The 13,508-nt window shown below is 39.6% G+C and overlaps 1 protein-coding gene across 8 annotated transcripts in view; it reads left to right on the top strand.

Annotated features, from left to right (window-relative positions):
* FAM135A (family with sequence similarity 135 member A) overlaps positions 1 to 13,508 on the top strand; it is a 131,229-nt gene that overhangs the window by 35,571 nt on the left and 82,150 nt on the right. The window lies entirely within an intron of this gene.

The following is a 13,508-nucleotide window of genomic DNA, read 5'->3' as shown; positions in this document are numbered from 1 at the left end:
CTGATGGCACGTAATTATGCACCTTGGGTCTCTGAGTATTCGTTGGGTCCTTTTAATCTGGGAAACATTTGCTTCAATTCTGGGAAATTTTCTTATTTTGTTAATGATTTTCTTCTATTTTTCTCTATTCTTGCTTTCTGGAACTTTTGTCATTCATATAGTGGATCATAATCACTGGTTCTCTTAATTTTTAGGGTTTTTTTTCTCCTTTTTTCTATTTCTGTCTTTCTTCTGTACTTTCTGTTGTACTTATTTCTCCAACTGTAATCCCTTTTTGAGCTTTTTGCTTTTGTTGTTTCTCCTTTTTTACCTTTTCCTCTGTCTTCCTCCTTTCTTTCCTCGTTTTCCTCCTTATCTTTGATCCCTTCTCCTTTTCTTTTAAAATCCAAATACTTGTTTTCTGAGTGTTCTTCTATCACAGCAACATTTTCTTGTTTCATGAACTACAGTATCTTTTCTCTAAGAACAATATTGATAGGCATTTAAGTTTTTCTTTTTCCTACAAGTTTTTTGTTTGTTTGTTTTTGTTTTGGTCCCTAACTTGCATGGTAGAAGCTTTCTTCCAGCGTCTGATAGTCCTCAGTTGTATATACGTGACTGAAAACAAAAAAAATTAGAACTTCTGAGAGCATAGTTGGGACTTGTCTCGTTGACCTTTACATAGGATGATGTTGGTGAGCCATTTGCTAAGGAATTTCTGTCAGTTGCCTATAGATTTTTTTTTTTAAGATTTTATTTATTTATTTGACAGAGAGAGAGAGATCACAAGTAGGCAGAGAGGCAGGCAGAGTGGGGGGTGGGGGGAAGCAGGGTCCCTGCTGAACAGAGAGACCAATGCAGGGCTCGATCCTTGGACCCTGAGATCATGATCTGAGCAGAAGGCAGAGGCTTTAACCCACTGAGCCACCTAGGCACCCCTCTGTTATAATAGATCCATGTAATATCTGTTAGAGATGTATTGGGTTGGTCAGATTCCATGTGTCAAGAAATGTGAAGAATCTCAGATTTTATTCTATATATTGTTGAAAATAATTCTTCATGCTTTCCCATGTTTCTGTATATCTTGTAAGCAGAGACACTAAAGGACTTCTGTTCCAGACTAACTTTTTAAGGATGTTTATATTAGTGAAGAGCTTTGGAAGATATAGGTAGTGTCTCTGGATCAGAAGCTAGATTTGGTTACTGTACAGTATAATAAACACAATGTCTCCCTCTAGTTCAAAAATTAGACAGGTTTTCATATAGCTCCTTGTAAAAGATTAAGATTTCCTAAGCTTAGAGGTCCTCAGCTGTGACCTAAAACCCACTGTATGTGTAGCAGCCACCTGGGCTTGCCTCTGTATCACCCCCATGGAACTTGGGTGAATAAGGACAAGGGGAACTAACTGATGTGATTGATCATACAGTTCATGCTGCTTGCTGTCCTATAAGTAACAAAGTCCTTTGTCTCTGACCCAGGAGTCTCCTGTCTTCTCCCAGCACCCATGGAACTGTGACAGGCTAGCTTATTAGCTTCTAAGTAGAATAAAATCTTAGATTCCTTACACTTCTTGAAATGCCAGAGAAGATGTTTTCTATTTCCTTCCTGGAGAGTAAATATCTAACTGCCAGGCTCTGGAAACGCAGTAGAGAAGGAGTGTGTATCTCTGCATTCAGCAGTCAGTATGCCCGTGTTCATATACTGGTACTCTCAGTTTTGCCACATGACTTTCAGTTCAGAAGGCCTTTGTTTTATCTTCTTCATGGAATAAACCTTTAGGCTTCTATGAAGTTAAAGAAGGGGCAGGAACCTAATGGCATATAGTTGATGAGAGGACATACAGATAGATCTGTTCTGTTCTTTGCTTAAAGGTCACCTTCTCAACTAAGCATTGCCTGACTTTCTTTTTAAAACTGCTACCTTTCTTACCCTCTTTTCTCTTTACTTCATAGAACTTACTACCTTGAAACATAGTATATCATTTACTTATTGTTTTTGTTCTTTATCCCCTCTCCCATTAGAGTGTAAACTCCATTAGCTCAGAGATTGTTATTTCTTTATTTTGCTGTATGCCCCCAATACCTAGAAAATGACCGTTATGGCACATACTAGATATTCAGTCAACAAATATTGCTGGATTTTGTTGATTGGATGAGTAAATGAATGATTGGGAGGAACTTGCATATCTTTAGCCCATTGCTCCTGATTTGAGAATAAAGAGTCATTGGCTCATCTTTTTAAAAGCTTTAAGTGTTGATATTAATTGAGGATATAGGTGATTTTCTCAGAAGGTTAATTACTATCATTCCAAAGCAATTTAGAATAATGTATTTTGTACACAGTTTCTTTGTTAGAGTCCCTTTTAGGGGATTTCTAATGACAGTGTTCCTTTTTTCTATTGGAGTATATCTATCCCTCTCACTCAATAAATGTTGGATATAGTTTATTGGTAGAGCCAATGAAGTTGACTAAAAAATAATTTAAAAAGGGTGGGCTGTGAAATAGGAACAAAAAAAGTGTGATGTCCAAGGTAGCCAAATGAAGAAGTATTTCAAGAGTGAGAGTATGTGTAACTATTTCTGATGCTGATTCTAAGTCAAGTAAGATGAGGTCTGAGAATTGACTGTTGTATTTAGCAAAGTAGAAGACAATAGTGGTGCTACTAAGAGCAGTTAAGTGGGCCAGAATCTATTTAACATGTGAATTAATTACTGTTGTGTAAGAATTTACCCCCAAACTTAATTTAAAACAAACATTATGTCATCGTTTCTGTGGGCCTGGATCCAGAAGTTGTTTAACTGCTTTCCTCTGGATCAGGGTCTCTCAAGAGGTCAGTTCGTTCTCCTGTATTCACACAGATTAACCATGGGACTTTGTTGGAGAAATTGTACAGGGATGTGATACCAGGAAGTGAGACTTAACTGGGAGCCATCTGGGAGACAAAAAGGGACTAAAGCCAGAATGAGGGGATGAATTGGGAGATGTTGAATACCAATGAATCTTTTGAGGGGTTTTGCCAGAAAAGGGAGCGGAGAAATAGGTGTATCTGTAGGTAGATGTAGTAATGGAGCTTAAAGAATTTCCCTGATTATTTTCTCATGAAATATGAACGAGGGCTCTCAGTTGAGATAGAAGGACAAAATAATTTACAAAATAGTACTCTAGAATTGTGGAGAGAAAATGGATTTGGAAAATATAGTATGATTGCTAAGCAGCATTGAAGGCCTATTTGAGATTATTGATCATGAATTAAAGTATAGTCAGAAGAGTTGTGTATTTTTTCCCTGCTACATTCAGCCTGTGGGTACACGTATGTATGTGGATACAAGGGTGGGAAGTTAGATTTTTAAAGGTTGAGATTTTTCTAGGCAGCTATGAGTGATAATGATGAAGTATGAAATTTAATATGGGTAAGGAGGGAAGGGAGATCTTGAGAGAAAGTACAAGGATCCAAAAAAAGTAGTGTAAGATTTATGGACCCTACTAAATAGGGTCAAAAGATTGCTGAACTTGTGGTATTAGAGAGAATAAGCTGGAGAGAGGATGTTGATTGAACTTTAAATTAAAGAGGGATTGCAGTCACTCGTAATGTAAAAATCTAAGGAATGACCATAGGAATGAGAAGCCAAGGAGGGCTAGAAGGCAAGAACACTTCAAGGAAAGGAAAAAGAGAACCCAGGAATTGTGATGGCTAGAGTAGTTTTGGAGAAAGTAACCTTATATTAGGAAATAAAGCCTTCAAGAAATGAAGGCTTTCCAAAGGGTTTGTAGTGACTGCAAACATGAGTGAGACGGTGAATGATACTGTCCAAGAGGTGCAAAGCTAGTGGTCGGGGTAGTTTTAGAAAGGAGAGACCAAGAAAGTCTGAAAGCATTAGTAAGGAACAAAGAAGCTCCAGGTTCAGTAGTAGGAGGAGTGTAGAAGCCCCCACTGAGAGGGCTGCTCAGGAGTGGCATCCTTAGGAAATCAGTAGCAAAAACTTGTGCTTTTTGAGGCAGCAGATTCTAATTTCACATTACATGAGTGCTGTTAAAAAAAAAAAATCTACTTTCCATTGAGGAAAATTTCTTCCCCTTCTCGGCTCTTCTCTGAAATATTACAGAACTTTGATCTACTTCAGATTGGTTTTCTTTCCACTTGGTTTCCTTTGAGATATTTGAAAACTGTCTCAGAATTAGCAAAAATTTTATGTGTGGTACCAATAACTTTTTTTCCTGAACCATATCAGAGTAATTTACCAACATGATGCTCTATCATCCCCACATTACTTCAGTATTTATTTCCTCCAAACAATAACATTCTCTCCTACATAACCCCAATAAAATCAAGAAATTAATGTTGATACATTGCTACCAACTATCCTTAGCCCATTCAAGTTTTGCTAGTTGTTCCAATAAAGTCATTTTTTTTAAATTTTCATTTTTATTGTGTTATGTGAGTCACCATACAATATATCATTAGTTTTTGATGTAGTATTCCAACATTTCATTGTTTACGTATAACATCCAGTGCTCCATGCAATAGGTGCCCTCCTTAATACCCACCACCATGCTTACCCATCTCCCTACGTCCCTCCCCTCTAAAACCCTCAAGTTTGTTTCTGAGTCTACAGTCTCTCATGGTTTGTCTCCCCCTCCAATTCCCCCCCTCCTTTACTTTCCTTTTCCTTCTCCTAATGTTCTCCACATTATTCCTTATGTTCCACAAGTAAGTGAAACCATATGATAATTGACTCTCTCTGCTTGACTTACTTCACTCAGCATAATCTCCTCCATTCCCATCCATGTTGATGCAGAAGTTGGGTATTCATCATTCCTGGTGGCTGAGTAATATTTCGTTGTACATATGGACCACATCTTTATCCATTTATCTGTTGAAGGGCATCTTGGCTCTTTCCAGTTTGGCTATTGTGGACATTGCTGTTCTGAATATTGGGGTACATATGGCCCTTCTTTTTTACTCCATCTGTATCTTTGGGGTAAATAGCCAGTAGTGCAATTGCTGAGTCATAGGGTAGCTCTATTTTTAATTTCCAATAAAGTCACTTAAAGAAAAGTGATCAGTTCAGAATCGTGGATGATAATTAATTGTTATGTTTCTTTAGTCTGCTTCATTATGGAACAGTTCCTCAGTCTGTTTTTGACTTCTATGACCCTGAAACTGGTAAAGACTATAATCCTATTAATGTGTAGGATGTCCTTTAGTTTCCATTACGCTCTGATTTTTCTCATGATTAGATTCAGGTTATGTGTCTTTGACAAGATTGTCTTCGAAATACTTTATGTTTGTCTCATTATATCCTAGCTGGTGGTACATGATTTGTCACATTACTAATGATGTTAACTTAGATCATTTGATTAAGTCTCCTTAGACTGCTCCACTGTAAACTTACTCTTTTTTACCTTCAAAAGGTCTGGGTTTTTTTTCATTCATTCATATACACGTCTCATACAGACTTAAGAATTTCTATATTATTCAGTGGATATTAATGTATTACTATCATAATTTATTTTTTTTAATTTTTTATTTTTTATAAGCATGTATTTTTATCCCCAGGGGTACAGGTCTGTGAATCAGCACTCACCAAAGCACATACCCTCCCCAATGTCCATAACCCCACCCCCCCTTCTCCCAACCCCCCTCCCCCCAGCAACCCTCAGTTTGTTTTATAAGATTAAGAGTCACTTATGGTTTGTCTCCCTCCCAATCCCATCTTGTTTCATTGATTCTTCTCCTACCCACTTAAGCCCCCATGTTGTATCACCTCTTCCTCATATCAGGGAGATCATATGATAGTTGTCTTTCTCTGCTTGACTTATTTCGCTAAACATGTTACACTCTAGTTCCATCCATGTTGTCGCAAATGGCAAGATTTCATTTCTTTTGATGGCTGCATAGTATTCCATTGTGTATATATACCACTTCTTCTTTATCCATACATCTGTTGATGGACATCTAGGTTCTTTCCATAGTTTGGCTATTGTGGACATTGCTGCTATAAACATTCGGGTGCACGTGCCCCTTTGGATCACTACGTTTGTATCTTTAGGGTAAATACCCAGTAGTGCAATTGCTGGGTCATAAGGCAGTTCTATTTTCAACATTTTGAGGAACCTCCATGCTGTTTTCCAGAGTGGCTGCACCAGCTTGCATTCCCACCAACAGTGTAGGAGGGTTCCCCTTTCTCCGCATCCTCGCCAGCATCTGTAATTTCCTGACTTGTTGATTTTAGCCATTCTGACTGGTGTGAGGTGATATCTCATTGTGGTTTTGATTTGTATTTCCCTGATGCCAAGTGTTATGGAGCACTTTTTCCTGTATCTGTTGGCCATCTGGATGTCTTCTTTGCAGAAATGTCTGTTCATGTCCTCTGCCCATTTCTTGATTGGATTATTTGTTCTTTGGGTGTTGAATTTCCTAAGTTCTTTATAATTCTGGACACTAGTCCTTTATCTGATATGTCGTTTGCAAATATCTTCTCCCATTCTGTCAGTTGTCTTTTGATTTTGTTCACTGTTTCCTTTGCTGTGCAAAAGCTTTTGATCTTGATGAAATCCCAAGAGTTCATTTTTGCCCTTGCTTCCCTTGCCTTTGGCGATGTTCCTAGGAAGATGTTGCTGCAGTTGAGGTCGAAGAGGTTGCTGCCTGTGTTCTCCTCAAGGATTTTGATGGATTCCTTTTCACATTGAGGTCCTTCATCCATTTTGAGTCCATTTTTGTGTGTGGTGTAAGGAAATGGTCCAATTTCATTTTTCTGCATGTGGCTGTCCAATTTTCCCAACACCATTTATTGAAGAGGCTATCTTTTTTCCATTAGACATTCTGTCCTGCTTTGTCGAAGATTAGTTGACCATAGAGTGAGGGTCTATTTCTGGGCTCTCTATTCTGTTCCATTGATCTATGTGTCTGTTTTTGTGCCAGTACCATGATGATGACAGCTTTGTAATAGAGCTTGAAGTCCGGAATTGTGATACCACCAACTTTAGCTTTCTTTTTCAATATCCCTTTGGCTATTCGAGGTCTTTTCTGGTTCCATATAAATTTTAGAATTATTTGTTCCATTTCTTTGAAAAAGATGGATGGTACTTTGATAGGAATTGCATTAAATGTGTAGATTGCTTTAGGTAGCATAGCCATTTTCACAATATTTATTCTTCCAATCCATGAGCATGGAACATTTTTCCATTTCTTTGTGTCTTCCTCAATTTCTTTCATGAATTCTTTATAGTTTTCTGAGTATAGATTCTGTGCCTCTTTGGTTAGGTTTATTCCTAGGTTCCTATGGTTTGGGGTGCAATTGTAAATGGGATGGACTCCTTAATTTCTCTTTCTTCTGTCTTGTTGTTGGTGTAGAGAAATGCAACTGATTTCTGTGCATTGATTTTATATCCTGACACTTTACTGAATTCCTGTACAAGTTCTAGCAGTTTTGGAGTGGAGTCTTTTGGGTTTTCCACATATAGTATCATATCATCTGCAAAGAGTGATAATTTGACTTCTTCTTTGTCGATTTGGATGCCTTTAATTTCCTTTTGTTGTCTGATTGCTGAGGCTAGGACTTCTAATACTATGTTAAATAGCAGTGGTGATAATGGACATCCCTGCCGTGTTCCTGACCTTAGCGGAAAAGCTTTCAGTTTTTCTCCATTGAGAACGATATTTGCAGTGGGTTTTTCATAGATGGCTTTGTTGATATTGAGGTATGTGCCCTCTATCCCTACACTTTGAAGAGTTTTGATCAGGAAGGGATGCTGTACTTTGTCAAATGCTTTTTCAGCATCTATTGAGAGTATCATATGGTTATTGTTCTTTCTTTTATTGATGTGTTGTATCACATTGACTGATTTGCGGATGTTGAACCATCCTTGCAGCCCTGGAATAAATCCCACTTGGTCGTGGTGAATAATCCTTTTAATGTGCTGTTGAATCCTATTGGCTAGGATTTTGGTGAGAATTTTCGCATCTGTGTTCATCAAGGATATTGGTCTATAGCTCTCTTTTTTGATGGGATCCTTGTCTGGTTTTGGGATCGAGGTGATGCTGGCTCATACAATGAGTTTGGAAGTTTTCCTTCCATTGCTATTTTTTGGAACAGTTTCAGAAGAATAGGAATTAGTTCTTCTTTAAATATTTGGTAGAATTCCCCCGGGAAGCCGTCTGGCCCTGGGCTTTTGTTTGGAGATTTTTAATAACTGTTTCAATCTCCTTACTGGTTATGGGTCTGTTCAGTTCATGTACTTCTTCCTGGTTCAGTTGTGGTAGTTTATATGTTTCTAGGAATGCATCCATTTCTTCCATATTGTCAAATTTGTTGGCGTAGAGTTGCTCATAGTATGTTCTTATAATAGTTTGTATTTCTTTGGTGTTAATTGTGATCTCTCCACTTTCATTCATGATTTTATTTATTTGGGTCCTTTCTCTTTTCTTTTTGATAAGTCTGGCCAGGGGTTTATCAATTTTATTAATTCTTTCAAAGAACCAGCTCCTAGTTTCGTTGATTTGCTCTATTGTTTTTTTGGTTTCTATTTCATTGATTTCTGCTCTGATTTTTATGATTTCTCTTCTCCTGCTGGGCTTAGGGTTTCTTTCATGTTCTTTCTCCAGCTCCTTTAGGTGTAGGGTTAGGTTGTGTACCTGAGACCTTTCTTGTTTCTTGAGGAAGGCTTGTACCGCTATATATTTTCCTCTCAGGACTGCCTTTGTTGTGTCCCACAGATTTTGAACCATTGTATTTTCATTATCATTTGTTTCCATGATTTTTTTCAATTCTTTAATTTCCCGGTTGACCCATTCATTCTTTAGAAGGATGCTGTTTAGTCTCCATGTATTTGGGTTCTTTCCACACTTCCTCTTGTGGTTGAGTTCTAGCTTCAGAGCATTGTGGTCTGAAAATATGCAGGGAATGATCCCCATCTTCTGATACCGGTTGAGTCCTGATTTAGGATCAAGGATGTGATCTATTCTGGAGAATGTTCCACGTGTACTAGAGAAGAATGTGTATTCTGTTGCTTTGGGATGAAATGTTCTGAATATATCTGTGATGTCCATCTGGTCCAGTGTGTCGTTTAAGGCCTTTATTTCCTTGCTGATCTTTTGCTGGATGATCTGTCCATTTCAGTGAGGGGAGTGTTAAAGTCCCCTACTATTATTGTATTATTGTTGATGTGTTTCTTTGATTTTGTTATTAATTGGTTTATATAGTTGGCTGCTCCCACGTTGGGGGCATAGATATTTAAAATTGTTAGATCTTCTTGTTGGACAGACCCTTTGAGTATGATATAGTGTCCTTCCTCATCTCTTATGATAGTCTTTGGCTTAAAATCTAATTGATCTGATATAAGGATTGCCACTCCTGCTTTCTTCTGATGTTCATTAGCATGGTAAATTCTTTTACACCCCCTTACTTTAAATCTGGAGGTGTCTTCAGGCTTAAAATGAGTTTCTTGTAGGCAACATATAGATGGGTTTTGTTTTTTTATCCATTCTGATACCCTGTGTCTTTTGACAGGGGCATTTAGCCCATTAACATTCAGGGTAACTATTGAGAGATATGAATTTAGTGCCATTGTATTGCCTGTAAGGTGACTGGTACTCTATTTTGTCTCTGTTCCTTACTGATCTACCACTTGTAGGCTCTCTCTTTGCTTAGAGGACCCCTTTCAATATTTCCCGTAGAGCTGGTTTGGTGTTTGCAAATTCTTTCAGTTTTTGTTTGTCCTGGAAGCTTTTAATCTCTCCTTCTATTTTCAATGATAGCCTAGCTGGATATAGTATTCTTGGCTTCATGTTTTTCTTGTTTAGTGCTCTGAAAATATCATGCCAGCTCTTTCTGGCCTGCCAGGTCTCTGTGGATAAGTCAGCTGCCAATCTAATATCTTTACCATTGTATGTTACAGACTTCTTTTCCTGGGCTGCTTTCAGGATTTTCTCTTTGTCACTGAGACTTGTAAATTTTGCTATTAGGTGACAGGGTGTGGGCCTATTCTTATTGATTTTGAGGGGGGTTCTCTGAACCTCCTGAATTTTGATGCTCGTTCCCTTTGCTATATTGGGGAAATTCTCCCCAATAATTCTCTCCAGTATACCTTCTGCTCCCCTCTCTCTTTCTTCTTCTTCTGGAATCCCAATTATTCTAATGTTGTTTCGTCTTATGGTGTCACTTTTCTCTCGAATTCTCCCCTCGTGGTCCAGTAGCTGTTTGTCCCTCTTTTGCTCAGCTTCTTTATTCTCTGTCATTTTGTCTTCTATATCACTAATTCTTTCTTCTGCCTCATTTATCCTAGCAGTGAGAGCCTCCATTTTTGATTACACCTCATTAATAGCTTTTTTGATTTCAACTTGGTTAGATTGTAGTTCTTTTATTTCTCCAGAAAGGGCTTTTATATATCCCGAGAGGGTTTCTCTAATATCTTCCATGCCTTTTTCGAGCCCGGCTAGAACCTTGAGAATTGTCATTCTGAACTCTAGATCTGACATATTACCAATGTCTGTGTTGATTAGGTTCCTAGCCTTCGGTACTGCCTCTTGTTCTTTTTTTTGTGGTGAATTTTTCCACCTTCTCATTTTGTCCAGATAAGAGTATATGAAGGAGCAAGTAAAATACTAAAAGGGTGGCAACAACCCCAGGACAATATGCTTTAACCAAATCAGAAGAGATCCCAAATCGTGAGGGGGGAGAAAGGGGATAAAAAGAGGTTCAAAAAGGAAGAAAGAAAAAAAAAGAAAAATAAATAAAATAAAAGAATTTTAAAAAATAAAACGAATAAAGAAAAATATAAAAAGGAAAAAATATATATATTAGATAAACTAGTTAAAAAATCTTTAAAAAAAGGGTAAACGTTAAAAAAAATTTAGCAGAAGAAGAGAAAATAAATGAAAAAGAAAAAATTAAATTAACTGCAAGACTAAAAAAATCACAGGGAAAAAAAAAAAAGAAAATCACAGGGAGAAAGCCATGAATTCCGTGCTTTGCTTTCTCCTCCTCTGGAATTCTGCTGCTCTCCTTGGTATTGAAACCCGCACTCCTTGGTAGGTGAACTTGGTCTTGGCTGGATTTCCTGTGGATCTTCTGGGGGAGGGGCCTGGTGTAGTGATTCTCAAGTGTCTTGGCCCCAGGCGGAATTGCTCCGCCCTTACCAGGGGCCAGGTGAATAATCCCCTCGGGTTTGCTTTCAGGAGCTTTTGTTCCCTGAGCACTTTCCGTAGAGTTCTGGAGGACAGGAATACAAATGGCGGCCTCCTGGTCCTCGCCCCGGAGGAGCCAAGAGCCCGGGACCCCACTACTCAGTGCGCCCTCAGAGAACAGCGCCCCATTTACTCCCGTCTGCCTGACCTCCGGCCGGGCTCCGAGCTCACCGAGCCTGTGACCGGTTCAAGGTCACCCTGAGCTGTGATCTTACTGTTGGCTCTGTCTCTGTAGCCAGCTTTCCCATTCCAATACCCGCAAGTTCTGTGACACTCAGACACCCCTGATCCTTCTGTGACCCTGCGGGACCTGAGGCCACGCTGACCCCGTGTGGGCTTCGCCCCGGTTTAGCCTCTGGAGCGATGTCCCTCAGCAGAACAGACTTTTAAAAGTCCCGATTTTGTGCGCCCGCTGCTTGCCGGGAGCCCGCCCCTCCCCCCGGGGTCTATCTTCCCGTCGCTTTGGATTCACTTCTCCGCCGGTCCTACCTTTCAGAAAGTGGTTGTTTTTCAGTTTCCAGAATTATTGTTGTTCTTCTCTTCGATCTGCTGATGGATTTGCAGGTGTTTGCAATCTTTAGATAAGCTATCTAGTTGATCTGCTAGCTGATGTAGTCTCAGCCTGCTACTTCTTCGCCATCTTGACTCCTGCCCCCTATCATAATTTATTTTGATGCTCCGTTCATCCCCAAAATGACCAGGGTAACCTCTTCAGTCTAGCTTCCATGTCCTTTTGAAGTGTCCCCTCATTCTTTCAGCACTTCTCTACTTTTTGGTATGAAAAGATAATCCAGACTTCTTTTGCCCTGTCTGTGCCCCAGCACTGGAGTCATGAATTTCTGCAAAAGCTCTGGTTCCTTTAATGGAAGAGTATTATGAAACCAATATTTGAAGCTGTGTTGCTCTCGGGCCCTGTGAGTGGACATAGCTAGTGAGTACATGTATGTACTCATATACAAATGTATACCTATCTTTATCTAAATATGTACTGCAAATACCATGAGTTCACATCACTATTTCTAATTTCAGTCTGTTACAGGATTTATTTTACACTTATATCTATTTTCCATATTTGTATATCCTTTCTCTGAAAGATTTCAGTGAGAAATTTGACTCTCGTTATCCTTACTATATTTTCTTATTTGAGCGGTCGCTCATAGGTGCCGGTCTCTTGTCACTGCTCTCTCTCCCTCCAGATCCTCTCCTTACACCTCGTAGGTGTCAGCACCTCATGCCAGGTCACTTTTCTGTGTGGATGCTCTTCCCATACCTGCTTGACTGTACTAAGTCTTTGTGCTAAGAGTTCCTACTGTAGGGATGTTGGCCTCACCTTACTTTGCCTCCGTGAGAGTGTATCAGGTTGCCACTTCCCACACCCACCCTCACCACCGTTCATCCTTTTTGGACTCCTGGCCTTGTCCCTGGCTGCCTGTCTGCAAGGACACCCTCCTCACCTAATTTGGGCTCCAGCACCCCCCCACCTGTAGCCTTATGTGTTCTCCCACATGGTTGCCCTTTTCATCTTGCTTGGGCTCCCAGTACCTCACCCTAAGTCAGCCCTCCACCAGAATTGCCCTCTTCATCCTACACAGGCTCTGACATCAGGTAATACTCCATATGGACACCTACTTATTCCCTTTAGACTCTGGCATCCCACTCTGTGCTTCCTGCTTTGCAGAGCTGCCCACCTTATTTAAATGTTTAAATTCCTCCTTGTTGTAATGACCTGATACCAACAACCTGGAAGGAGGTAATCCAATCTTTATAAATAAAGGGCACGGTCTTCCACAAGACTGAGCTCACTTCAGACATAGGGTCACACTTCAGGGGTCCACAAGCTACCCACATTTCTGATTAGATGGCTACAAATTCAGGGTTCTTATTACCCCTTCAGGTTTGATAGTCACTAGAACAACACACAAAACTCAAGAAAGCACTCAACTTAATTATGGTTTTATCATAGCAAAGGGATACATAACATAGCCTGCCAAAAGAAAAGAAGCATAGGCAAAGGGCAAAGTCTGGGAGAGTCCCATAGTTGTGAAGCTTCTGTTGTTCTCTCCCCAAGGAGTCAAGATGTATTTACCCTCCCAGAAAGTTTAAATGTGACAGTATGTGAAATATTGCCAATCAGGGAAGCTTACCTGATTGAATCTTTGCTCAGTCTCCAGACCCCTTTCCCCTCACTGGAGTTTGGGTTCACATGATGTGTCTCAAGCCCCACTTTCTAGTCACATAGTTGGTCTATTGTGGCCAACCCCTATCCTGAGTCATCTCTTTACCATAAACTCTCTGGACCCAACATGAGTAAACTCCACTACCACCACGACCACCACCACTAGG

This window comes from Mustela putorius, unplaced genomic scaffold (assembly GCF_011764305.1).
Source record: "Mustela putorius furo isolate JIRA1106 unplaced genomic scaffold, ASM1176430v1.1 tig00003927_pilon_pilon_pilon, whole genome shotgun sequence".
Lineage (NCBI taxonomy): Eukaryota > Metazoa > Chordata > Mammalia > Carnivora > Mustelidae > Mustela > Mustela putorius.
This window is presented reverse-complemented; position numbering and strand designations above follow the sequence as displayed.